This window comes from Passer domesticus, chromosome 1 (genome assembly GCF_036417665.1).
Source record: "Passer domesticus isolate bPasDom1 chromosome 1, bPasDom1.hap1, whole genome shotgun sequence".
Classification (NCBI taxonomy): domain Eukaryota; kingdom Metazoa; phylum Chordata; class Aves; order Passeriformes; family Passeridae; genus Passer; species Passer domesticus.
Genome location: NC_087474.1, coordinates 53367423 through 53380636, shown reverse-complemented (window position 1 = coordinate 53380636; position 13214 = coordinate 53367423). Strand labels below are relative to the sequence as shown.

Genomic DNA, 13214 nt, shown 5'->3' with positions numbered 1-13214 from the left:
TGCGACTTTTGACAAAGATTTGTCTTTGCAGAGCATTATTCAGTTAGTATACCTGACAAGTGAAAAAGAAGACAAGTTAAATTCATAGGAATTAATGCCAATTAGATTCCCTCTTTCTATTCTTTCTATTGCAAGTTGCATTCTTCAACTCCAACTCAAAGGGTGAATAAAAACAGCAAAGGGAAAAAAGCAAAGCCAAGAATGACAGTTATGCTAATGAGGAATACCTTAAAATTAGTCAGATATGGAAAAAATTATTAAAATAGCAATTTTAGCAAATTAGCAAACTCTTGTCAACACAAGAGTTTCCTTTGAAATTTTGAGGAGCTTCCTACTCCATTTTATTTCATAATCCCTTTTAAATGGGAACATAGGAGGCTTAAGGGATTCTGTGAAGATATTTCTCTCTTTGCTTCCCCATTTTGTGAGAGCCTAAGGGAAAAATATTGGCAGAACTTGTAGAACCTTCTATAATTGAAGTAGCCCAGTATTTCCTATTTTAGGATCTTTGCTGCTGTTCTTAGTATTTCCACCTCGTTGGCTAACTCTTCCTAAATACTTTTAAAGGCGATTTTTGCTAAAATACTTCAGTGGTTCCCAAGGAAGATAAGTAAAAACAGTGTATTTTTGCCCATTTAAAAATATGTCATAATTAAGAGCAAAACTTTGAATGTGGTGAGGAATATGAGCATTGGGCTTGACATGTCTCTTCAGCTATCCTGTGACAAGCCATGCTTGATTATATTCCAAGCCTTTGAGAAATGTAGTTGGCAGATGTTTACTTTGGAACTTTAAATAGCTACATCCCCAAAAAATTCACAGAAAAATGAACTTCAGAAAGGAACCTCCGAAAATCACCTGCTCATGGACAGGATCAGCTTATCTGAGTCACATCCAACAGGTATTTGTGTAAGTGCTTCCTGAAAAGCTCCATCCAATTCCAAATTCCATGAGCACCAATTCCATAGTATCTTTGTTCTAGTCATTGCACCAAGTAAAGCCCATATCTTCCTGCCTCTTTTAGGAGTATCAGATTATTTCTGTCCCCCTTGAAATACTAGCTTCCCACTATACCTGTCATGGAAAATGGCAGAGGTGACACCAGGGAGCCTTTACTTTTCTATGTACTCAGTGACCACATTCACGGGGAATGGAAAAAAGAGAATGTGTGATTCAAACGAAGACGGGACAAGAGCCAGGGAAGATGAAAGATATGGAGTGAAACAATAAATGCACAAGTAGTCAACCAGGACTAGAGAGTGACAAGGCATGGAGAAGTAGGAGACTGAAGAGTGGATCCAAGAGAGGTTGGAACTATGAGGGACAGTAGGGAAGAGGACTTGCCTGTATGTAGCCAAACTTAGATGAAAGGAACAAAGGAAAGGGGACTGGACCTGGTTAGGGATAAAGACAGAAATAGAAAACCGATGGGGCAGGTTCCCTTTCTTCTCAGAAATTTCTGCTGGCAAATCTCACTGGCAAAATTTCTCAGTTCTTTAAAATATATAAATCTACACATACAAAATGTGGAAAACAGTATTTGTACTGTTAAGCAACATAATTAAAATAATTTGTTTTGCTTGTAAATATATATAATAATGACCCTTTAATTACATAAATAACTATATTGTTTATGTAACAAGTTAACAGATTCTTTAGGTTCTTTTAGTGCGACTTCTTTCTTAACATTATAATTGATATACTATTATACTGTTACTTTGCTCCCTAGAAATTGTGGGAAGTTTATGTATGTATGTATGTATCTATGTATATATCTATGTATGTATGTATGTGAATATACATACATACATAGATATATACATACATATATATACATGTATATATTTATTCTGGGCCAAATGCCAAATATGACTAAAAAAGTCTTACTCTATTTTAAAGGGATGGTTGTTGTCTTTGCATGATTTTAAAAGATTAAACAAGATATTTTTAAAAGAAAAAGTAACTTTGACTAAAGCACTAAAACTGTCCTGCTTATAAAATGTCAGACTGGAACATATGGGCTTTTATTCCTCTTTCATATGAATGGTAGGATTAAAGTTCTAACACAGCTGAATTTTCATTTTGAACGAAAAATTTTCCACAGATCTTGCCATTACTATTTCCAACAGACAAAAATATATCAATTTACCCAGTAGTTTTTGTAGAATAGTGACTGACATCTAGATTTTTGAATATATATAGACACTGGTCTTTGCACAAAGTAGACACATTAAGCCCCCATAACAGGTGATACTTGTCTCTTGATTCTTCACTGACTCAACTACTTATTTACAATGTTAAAAATGGAAGCATTGCAAAGTGAAGTGCTTGTTTCCTCTGCAAGTGTTAAATACAGTCCCTTTACTGCAAAGTAAAAGCTCCAGGTTCCTATGGAGAAACAACATTGGATTATCACTTGAACAGATATAATTACTACTATCAGCAACTTGAAGTCACTTTAATTCCTATACTACACCAATTTATCTCTGACAGGAGGGATAATTTTCTGAAACTTATTTAGCTTCTCTTGAGCATTATTTACAATTGTGACTATAATCTCATGATTTAGTAAGAGAATGCCACCATGCTGAAAGAGAACGGGGAACAGGTGTACACACCAGGGTGATATGCAAAGGGGAAACAGTAACCGCCAACATAGGGGTGTGAAAAAGGTGGGGCTAGAAGAATGTGGGAGACACAGTGTGGAAGGAGGGCAGGGCAGTTAGAGAATAGGTGCTTTGGTAAGGTTGAAAAATGGAGTTACTTATCTAATAAGTTTTTTTATGGTTTTATATATTGAACTAATTGTAATAATGACTCAGAAAGGTCAGAATATTAGGACTGGCAGCCTAATTAGGATTACATAGTGGCAAAGAGCTGTGTGAAACAGTTGTGTACAAGAAAACGGAGGATAATAAAACTACATCCATGTTATATTCTTTCTCTTCACCTTTATCCATTTAGCATCTGCTCAGATACAAGTTCAGGGGCCCATCTTACAAGGCATCAGCAAACCAGGCTTGTGGTAGTGGTGCAGCAAGATCTGAGAAAAGTGCAAAATCAAGGCTCAATTCTGTCACCTTCCTGTTCTGTATCAGTACATTACAAGGCTTTTAGCTGTTGCAAAATTGATGTTAATCCTCTTAATTCCATTTTTATTCCTTAATTGAAGGTAGACTGGCACAGAAATTGTTTGGTGGCAAATCTAGGCCCAGTTTACAAAAGCAAGAACAAGTCTATGAAGCTGTCTCTAGATGTGACATACATCCAGACCTGTTCTGTTAGCAGAGGTGTTGATGGCCCTGGTATTGATCCTGCTCTCAATGTGATTAAATTATTTTTTTGAAGTTGCTTTTCTAAAAGACAATTTATTTCTTGGTCAGTATCTTTCTGCTTTGAATCACCTTCAGCTTGGTTAATGCCACCTTGGTCACTCACTGTATCTGCAGCTGTCTCCAGCATGAACATAGGATATGTTTATCCCCTCCTTTCATTATTTCATCTCTTCCCTTCAGGCTAGAGAAAGAATTATTATTTTATTAAGTTTTACTAAAATGATGCTTTTTCCCCCTCACAAATGATCTGATAAGAATAGGATTTGTGGGCAAGCTCACATCTGAGGTGTGTAGGTGTATAACTGAATCACTTTATGCTGCATCCAGTTCTGGGCTCCCCAATACAAGAAAGACAAGGAGAGGGTCCAGCAGAGTGCCACAAAGATAATTAGAGGTTTGGAGCATCTCTCTTATGAGGAGAGATTGTGGAATCTGGGCCTGATGCATAGAAATACACAAAGGAAGTTGCCAAGAGGATGGTTCCAGACTCTTCCATGGTGTCCAGTGTCAGGACAAGGAATGATTTGCCATAAACTAAACCACAATAAGTTCCACCTCAACATGAAGAACTTGTTTATATTGAGGGTAGTAGAGCACTGGAACAAGTGCCCTGGGGAACTGCCCAGGGAGATTGTAGAGTCTCTCTCCCAGCTCGATGCATTCCTGTGTCAGCTTGTCTTGTGCTGGACTGGATGATCTACAGAGGTTCCTTCCAAAAGTAACAATTCTGTAATTCTGTTTGTGTAGTTCAAGCTTGGAAAAAGTGTGTGATGCATTTGTCTTCGTTTTGGTACTGTCTTTCTCATGGATTATGGTGTAAAGGCTGAACCACAATCACAACAGTCCTCCTGCAACAAACCAACTGGTTTTTGATAGGTGAAAAACTTTTCTTCAAAGAGGAAAGACAGATAACAGGTGAAAAAGTAGGACATTAATGGAGAGCTTCGAAATCTGTTTCTAAAAGGAGGAACAAACAAATAATTATTCTGCCAGTGCATATAGGTATGAGTGTAATCTTTTTCACATTGGGTTCTTTTTCCCAACAGCCTGATGAAGGTTTTGACATTTAAGCTGCAAAGATCAGAAAGCTACATGCATTCTCAAACCTCAGCTTTCATACTACAGCTTCATACTACAAGATTCCTTTTAGGCTAAAAAAATCACAGGCAAAAATTGGATTAATTTGAGAGTCTATCCTTTGCTGTGGTTAATCAAGTATTGCATTACAGAATTGCTACAGGCTCTCTTCTCACCAGAATGTGTATTGGTCTTACTACAATGCTCTCCACTTGCAGAAGACTTCTGTATCGAAGAGGCTTATGCTTGAATAGTAGTATGTCAGTGTATTTCTTAAAGAATCTGCACCAGTGCTGCCTCACCTTGACTGGTGTGTGCAGTTTAGATTACCACAATATAAAAAAGACATTAGCTTTTAGAGAGCATCCAGAGGAGGGTATATTTGGTTTACATGAGCAAGCTTTGGTTGTAGGGAGGCTACAGGGGTGGCTTCTGTGAGGAGCTGCTAGAAGATTCTTCCATGTCTGGCAGAGCCAATCCCTAGGAGCTCCAATGATGGATATGCCATTAGTTAAGTCTGGGCTAATTAGAGATGATCGGAACATGGGGCACCTCTGTGATAACAGATTTAATAGGATAGAAAAAAAAAAAAAAGAGTTACTGTGTAGAAGTAATTGCAGCCACAGAAGACTGGAGTGACAATATGTGAGGAGGACACCGGGAGAAGGAGAAGGTGCTCCAGGCACTGGAGCTAGGATTCCCCTGCTACCTGTGCAGACCATGGTGAAACAGCCATGCCCTCCTGCATCCCATGGAGGACAAAGGTGATGCAGAGATCCATGAGTAAGCCATGGAGGAGCCCATGCCAGAGCAGGCTGAGAGGAGACTGTGACTGTGGGAGGCCCATGGGAGAGAGAGAAGCCCACTCTGGAGTAGCCTGTCCTTCAAGAACTGCACCCTGTGGAAGAGTGACCCATGCTGCAGCAGTTTGAGGAGGACAGAGATGGGCTCACATTACAGCAGTTCTCAGGGAGCTGCTGCCCATGAGATGGACTCATGCTGGAGAAGTTAATGGAGAAGTTAATTCCCATGGGCGGAACCTCGTGCTGGAGCAGAGGAAGGCCTCCTCTCCCTAAGCAGCAGAAAAAATTATGGAACTGACCATAACCCCCATTGCCTGTCTCCCTAACCACTGGGGAAGGAGGTAGAGCTGGGAAGGAGGGAGGGTTGGGGGAAAGGTTTCTAAGGTTTTATTTTATTTCCAATTGTTCTGCTCTGATCTTCTTAATAATAAATTCAGCTTTTATCTTTAATGCTAGCCTGTTTTGTCCATGGTGGTATTTAATGATGGATCTCTCCCAGTCCTTGTCTCAACTCATGAACCCTTCATTATATTTTCTCTACTCTGTCCAACTACAGAGGGGAGTGAGAGAGTGGCTTTGGTGGGTGCCTGGCATCCAGCCGTCATCAACCCACCACAGAGGGCCATAAGAATGGTGAAGAGCCTTGAGGGGAAGCCATGTGAGAAGTGGCTGAGGTTATTTGGTCTGTTCAGCCTGGAGAAGTGGGGAATGAGGGGAGACCTCATTGCACTCTTCAACATCCTCACAAGGGGAAGTGGAGGGGTGGGAACTGATCTCTTCACTCTCATGAACAGTCAGAGGACTTGAGGAAATTGCCTGAAGCTCAGCAAGAGGTGATTTAGGTTAGATATCAGGAAAGGATTCTTCACCCAGAGGGTGGTTGGGCACTGGAACAGGCTCCCCAGGGAAGTGATCACAGCACCAAGCCTGACACATCTCAAGAAGCATTTGGACCACACTTTCAGGCACATGGTGTGACTCTTGGGGCTGTTCTGTACAGTGCCAGGAGATGGACTTGATGATCCCAATGGGTCCCTTACAACTCACCTGATTTTATGAATCTCTCTTCAGTGTATTTATATGTTCTGAAGTGTTTTGCAAATGCAACATTCTTCTGCTTCTGAGCCCTTCAGTTACCTGTAAGATGAAATGGAAAAATACGGAGTTGAGCCTAGCAATTTTATGTGGCAGTGTGTATATGGAAGTAAAAAACCTGTTGCCAGTGGAGTTTAAAGGATTGCATCAATTCCAGTGTGGAGCTTGAGCAGGATATCAGAAGTGCTTGGAGACTTCCATTGTCCTCTAATAGCCCAAAAGGTGAAAAAATGTAGCTCTTGAGATGCAAGTGTGCAGGCTGCTTTTTCACTGTGTTTCTCATTTAGAGAATATATCACAGATGCTAAGGCGTGCTTGCAAACATAGCTTCTGAAACCCCTAATCTCTTCCACATTTTTGTGTTTCTGCCAGGTGCTGTTTCCAGTCTAGAAGATTGTCCTCTTTCAGGTGCTTTTCCAGTATTACCCCTTTGCAGGGGTAACAGTATCAGGAGATGGAGTTCAGGGCATTCATTCATTATGTAGTTACTGTTTTCTAGCAAAGCCCAGTAAAATAACTCACTTCACAGAATCATGAAGTCACAGAATCAACGAGGTTGAAAAAGACCTTTGAGATCCTTAAGTCCAACTTAGGACCTAACACCACCTTGTCAACTAGACAATGGCACTAAGTGCCACATTCAGTCTTTTCTTAAAGATCTACAGAGATGGTAAGACTACCACCTTGCTGGGCACGTGATTCCAATGCCAAATCACTCCTTCTGTGCAAAAAATTCTTCTTAATGTCCAGCCTAAACTTCCCCTGCCACAGTTTAAGACTGTCTTCTTGCCTGTGCCATTAAGACTGTGCCACTGGTTGCCTGGAAATAAGACACTAATCCCAAACTGGCTACAACCTCCTTTCAGGCAGTTATAGAGAGTGATAAGGTCTCCTGAGCCTCCTTTTCTCCAGGCTAAACAACCCCAGCTCTCTCAGTCATTCCTACAAGAACAACTTCTGTTCCAGACCCTTCACCAGCCTTGTTGCCCTTCTCTGGACATGCTCCAGCATCTTCCTAAACTGAGGGGTCCAGAACTGGACACAGTATTCAAGGTGTGACCTCACCAGTGCTGAGTACAGAGAAAGAATCACTTCTCTGGTCCTGCTGGCCACACTATTCCTGGTACAGGCCAGGATGTCATTGGCTTTCTTGGCCATGGTGGGCACACTGCTGGCTCATGTTCAGTCTGCTGCCAATCAGTATCTCCAGGTCCCCTTCTGCCTGGCCTCTGTCCAGCTTCTCTGTCCTTGGCCTGTAGTGCTGCAGGAGGTTGTTGTGGCCAAAGTGCAGGACCTGACACTTGGTCTTGTTAAACCTCATATTGTTGGATTCAGCCCATCGTTCCAGCCCATCCAGGCTGCTCCTGCAGAGCTCTCCTACCCTCCAGTAGATTGAGATTCACACCCAACTTGGTGTCATCTGCAAATCTGCTAATAGTAGGCTCAATCCCCTCATCCAGATCATCAATAAAGATATTAAACAGGACTGGGCCCACACACAGATCCCTGGGGGTCACCACTAGTGTTTGGCCACCAACTGGATCCAGCACCATTCACCACTACTCTCTGGGCCCAGCCATCCAGCCAGTTCTTAACCCAGCAAAGAGTGCACCTGTCCAAGCTCTGAGCTGTCTGCTTTTCCAGGATTATGCTAAACGATACTTCAGCCTGTACCAAGAATGTACAAGACCTAGAATGTAGAACACCATAGTCCCATTGACTAATACAGAACCTTGCTCAAAATGTGGGTTATATGCGTGGATGTGGTTCGGATTTTGTTGCTAACCATGCCATAATCAATATTGCTAAACAAACCTTCATAATGAGACAGTCAAACCAACTGAAAATACTAATTAAAGACTAATCTAAAAAAATCTATTGATGTTTGTGGCAAGATTCAGTGTGCTTTGACCATGTCCCAAAGTAAAGAAATAATCACTGTTTTAGCAGGATTCTGCCTCTACAGTTGAGGAAATTTCTTTGCTAATGAGAGACTGATTTTTGTTTACCCGAATCCTCCCATGTTCCAAAGCTCTCCTGTTTTTAGCTTGGTAGAAATAATGTTTACATAACAAGTATGAATGCACTGCAGAGAAGTAGAAGCAGAAAACCCTATCTTGCTGCGTAAGGAATGCCATAACAGAAACTTACTTGTTCAAATAAAACACAAGGCAATTATCCAGCTATACTATATTGTCAAGCTCCAAATCTGTTACACTTGTTTACAAATGTCTGTGGAAAAAGGATGAAAATCCTGGTTTTACTGAAGTCAGCAGGGATATTTTCATTAACTGATATTGCTTAGAGAGTTTATGGTAGTTATAGGTACAGAAAGTCTGTGCTGGAGACAGAACAATTCCAAATCTGCTCTGAATGATCATGACAAAGATTAAGGAAAAATTTCTAGCTTCCAAAAGCTATATATTGACTAATACCCGGTGTACCATGAAGGAAGTTAAAAAATGCCAACAGCTTCAAAACCTATATGCTCATTCTCAGTGGTTCAAAGAGCCCCATCTTCCAAGGATGAATATCTTTTTATTGCTCCCTTTTGCTTTCTGGTAATACTTACATTTTGGTGTAACCATTCACTGCTTCAGGAGCAACAAAAACTTTCAAAATAAGATACTTGCTAATTAAATATTTGTGACAATATTATATACAACATTGTTATACTTTATGTAATACTTTAGTATCACTACATACAGTTTCTTGAAATGTGTACAATAGGACCCTCTGATACTTTAAAATCACTATGGCAGCAATCTTCAAGTTATATACTGTCAGGATCAAATGAATCTGCTTCAATAATATTCTAGTCACAATAGTTTTAAGACTTGCTTGTATGGGAAAAGCCCTGCTGAGGTCAGTTATGCCCTTAAAGCTCAGAGTATGCTGCAACCCTTTGCTGGAGCATGGCCTAACCTCTGAATGGGTAAATGAGGTCACTGTGGGATTCTTCCACAGTAGTCTTCTCTTCCTGCTCCTCAGGCCATGGGTAGGCAATTGTCCTTATCAACTTGAATATACCTTTGTGGTTAGTGTTGAGTCATCCAAATGTCATCTGATTAGCTTTAACAGCTAATATAATAATATAAATAAAGCTAATATATTAGCTTCCAGTCAGACACATGGATGTCAGGATGCTTACAATCCTTGCTTAAGTATAACATAATTGGACATGAATATGTTGAGTCAGTTCATCTGAAAAGAAAGATTTAACACATTCTGGCTTTTTTTTCCTCAGAAATTAGTCATTTTCATCCGATATAATATTGTTGCTGTACAAATGGGAATTATCACTTATCCCAGTTTTTAGGTATTAGAATTAATGTTACCTGAAAGGATTTTAAATTGTTACAAGTATCTCATAAATGAGTGTTGGGGCTTCGGATTTTTCCTTTTGTTTCTTTCCCTCATGGAATTTTGTCCCATATGTTGCTAGGAAACAATAACTACCAATACTTAAGAAAACAAAAGATGGAGTTGGGTGTCACAACATTCCATTGAAATGGCCCTGAATGGGAGCGGGTTGCAAGTGATAATGGGAGAGAAAACGTGAGGTGGTTACTATGGAGGTGGTCCGTTGGGTTTCTGGGTTTGGGGGAGGAAGGAGCTGTTTGCTGTTTTCCCTGCCACCTGACTGCTCAGAGCTCAGAACCAGTGCATGTGGCGCCAAAACATCGGGATCGGCTCCCGCCCTTAGCCTCTACCCATAGCATGTTGCCAGCGCCACTCCTATGTGTTGGACTCCAAGATCCTGGTCGGCTGTGATTTTCGTGCACTGGAAGTCTGCTTAATTACTTTTTTTTGTTTCCCAGATGTTTTGGAGGGGGCAGGGGAGGGTGTCCCCACATGTGCCAATTCTGCGCGGTAGCTCGGCATTCGTGACCAGCTGCCGTCTGTGACTTCCTGTCTCGGCTAAGCCACCATTAACTGCATGGTCTCCAAGCTTGCACCAGCGCACCCCCTGCAGCCGCGGGGGGATCATTGCAACTTCCCTGCCCGCCGGGAGCCACCAGCGCCCCTGCCGGCTGCGACTGTAACTACACCAGAGGGGAAAGCGCTCACAGAGCGGGAAGAGACTTCACTGGGTTTTCTGTTCTTGTTGGTTGTTGCTGCTGTTGTTTGCTTGCCTTGTTATACGTACACACACTTTTCTCATATCTTTGCCTGAAAGCCCCATAATTTCAAAGTTATAATAATTTGAAGGGAAGGGAGTCATATTTGCCATTGAAGGGAGGTTCCCACCTTCCTTGGCAGACACCTCTCTTTTAAACCAAGATAATAAGAAACTTAATTAACTTCTAGATTCTTGGGTTTGGAAAGCAAAGCAAAACTGTGTTTGGTAAATAGAGGGATCTTGTACCTTGTACAATTAGATATTTTAATGGAAGAATTACCTGGCACACCTCCATCCACATAATTTAGGCAACTTTTAAAGAATTTTCAGATGTACTTGAATGTTTTATTAATCTTGTAATTGTCAGTCTGTGGGTTTCTTCCTCCTAGTTAAACTTTAAAATTTGTCTGTCTCTCTTCTGATGCTTGATTTCTCATTTGGCATATACTCGCTCTGACTTAGGCATTTAAAAATTATATGTCAAAGTCTGAGGCAGCCACTCTAAAGCCTGTTTTCTCTCTAAGTGCAATAAAGGAAGGCAAGTACTGTGAGCTGCACTGGAAAGTCTTACTAAACTCATGTCAATAATTTTAAAAGTAAGGAAATATGAACCGTGCATTTCATTATACAGCAATTAAAAGCAAATATTTTCTTTAAAAAGCTTTAAAAAATTCTTCCTGAAGGTTAACTCTGGAAAATGAACTCTAAATTGCAAATGAAAAAGCCTGCAATTTTGGCATGCTAAAAAAAGTATTCTAAGCAATGTCCCAAGGCTGAAGATTGGAAATGCTCCAACTGTCCTCCAACAGAGGAAGAGGAGGGTGTGTCTAGTAGCACAGCTCATTTCTATAAAATAGTCAAAGAGGTTCCTTCTCCATAGGAAATATTATCTTAATTTTTTTCCCCCAAATCATCTAGTATCTGAGGATATATGTTTTCCTCAAAAAGTTTAAAAAAATACTATTAAAATAGAACAAATACTGATACTCATGTAATTCTTATGTGAGCTAAATAACAGCTGGGAAGAAAAAAGCATCTTGCAATGCAAAAAACCTTCCCTTTTTATAGAGTTTTGCTCTCAAATATTACTTCATAATAATATATAATCACAGCTGTCTTGGTTTAATACAATTTACAGGTGGACTTTCTAAAATCGGTTACCTCCCATTAGTTTTAACCAATCCCTTTCCACCAAAAAGAAGACACAGATTGAAGTGAAAAAATAGCAGTTTGCTAAAAAATAAAACAGCAATAGGTTAAAAATAACAGTTAATTATCAGTAGCCACAAAATTGCTAAATCTCTCAGTCCACAGGAACAAAGAGAAAACTAAAATTGCAGAGAACCCCCACCCCCAAGATGGAACCCTCTGCAGACAATTGTGTTTGGGCAGACAATGGGAAAGACGGCAGCAGGTTTTCCACCTCTCCTGACTACATGTGGAGGGAGAGAACAAAGAGAAAAACAACACAGAAAATTAAACTCCTTGATTACAAAAACTCCCTCTTCCCCATACAACAACCAGCAGGAAACAAGGACAAAACAAAAATAAAAGAAACCAACCTGGAGTCCAAACTCAAATGCCCCCTCAATCTTCCTGGCAGTGGCAGCTTTGTCAACAAAGGCAGCTGACACATTTTGGTGGCTGGAACTTCGGAACTGAACAATCTGCTAAACCTCATCTGGTGGATTCCAGATAGTATCAGCTCTACAGCCTCCAAGCCATTGGTGTCAGTGCTGCTGTCTCAGGTCTCTTTTACAATGAGGATGAGGAAGGAAGACAGACTCCGGAGCACTGAAGAATAGTGGCCCAACCATGGTCGGCTCTGATATCATACTGTGGACAGGTATTGCAAAATTCACTCTGAAACTTTTGAACTGTGAAATGCAGCTTTTCAGGTTGCTACTGTTGCCATGTGGAAACCCATCTAAAGCAATCCCCCTCCAGAAGCCAGATGGGAACAAAAGATAAAAATTCTTCAAATTAAAAATTATGAACTCTAAACAGCATTTTTTTTTTTTATAGAGAGTACTAAGTTTGATAAACTTCACAATAAAAAGTTTAAATTCTCTATTTGTTCCTTACCTTTCCAGATATTGTCCATGGAAAATTTACGAGCATAGAGAGGGCCTGATTGTGCTGATATGTTCGTACGTAGCTATTGTAGGCACACAGTTTGTGGTAATTGGGAGTGGGGCTGCAGCCAAGCCTCATCCCTGATGGGCTACAGCTGTGCAGGACAGGTGACCAGTATTGAAGGTATGAGACATGGAGTGCTGAGGTGCACTGAGCAATCACCAAAGGGAAACACAGGTGCAATCAATGCATGTAAGATGAGGCATACAAAAGCTTGTGTTGAAGGACAAGACCAGCAGATGCTTGCAGCCTTCTGAAGTGATGTTACTCTGTATGGGCAGGTGCTTGAAGCCTTCAGATGTGATATGATGTTACTCTGAATGGGCAATGCTTAAAACCTTCTGAAATTGTATGGTGATATTCTGTATATCATGGCTATCTTGACTGTGACATGTGTAGCCACATTTCTCTTCACAGAGAAAATCTGAACCTCAGAGAAAGGAAAAACAATTCTTACCTCATTTGCTGCGCTTGTGTTTGTGCAAAAGTAGAATGCAATATCATGACTGTTTACCCAGATTGATGGTATTTCGTTTCCTTGCCTATCAGGGCCAAGCGTGTGTGTGTCGGGACTGTTGGCTGACAGTCACGAGTTGAGTGCAGTTGCGTGCAGAGTTGAGTGCTTGGCAGATTCGGTTTAGATGT

The 13214-nt window shown here is 40.7% G+C and overlaps 1 long non-coding RNA gene across 6 annotated transcripts; it reads right to left on the bottom strand.

The window, feature by feature from the left end:
* Positions 1 to 2183: 2183 nt before the first annotated feature.
* Positions 2184 to 12963, bottom strand: LOC135300793 (uncharacterized). 6 transcript variants are annotated; one of them, XR_010362570.1, is made up of 4 exons: positions 12519 to 12963; positions 11996 to 12269; positions 6263 to 6352; positions 2184 to 3043 (listed from the first exon to the last, which is right to left on the bottom strand). It is a non-coding gene; the product is annotated as an uncharacterized LOC135300793 (long non-coding RNA). The 6 variants fall into 6 exon arrangements; XR_010362567.1 differs by lacking the exon at positions 2184 to 3043 and adding an exon at positions 3874 to 4224; XR_010362569.1 differs by lacking the exon at positions 2184 to 3043 and adding an exon at positions 3874 to 4197.
* Between the last annotated feature and the right edge of the window lie 251 nt (positions 12964 to 13214).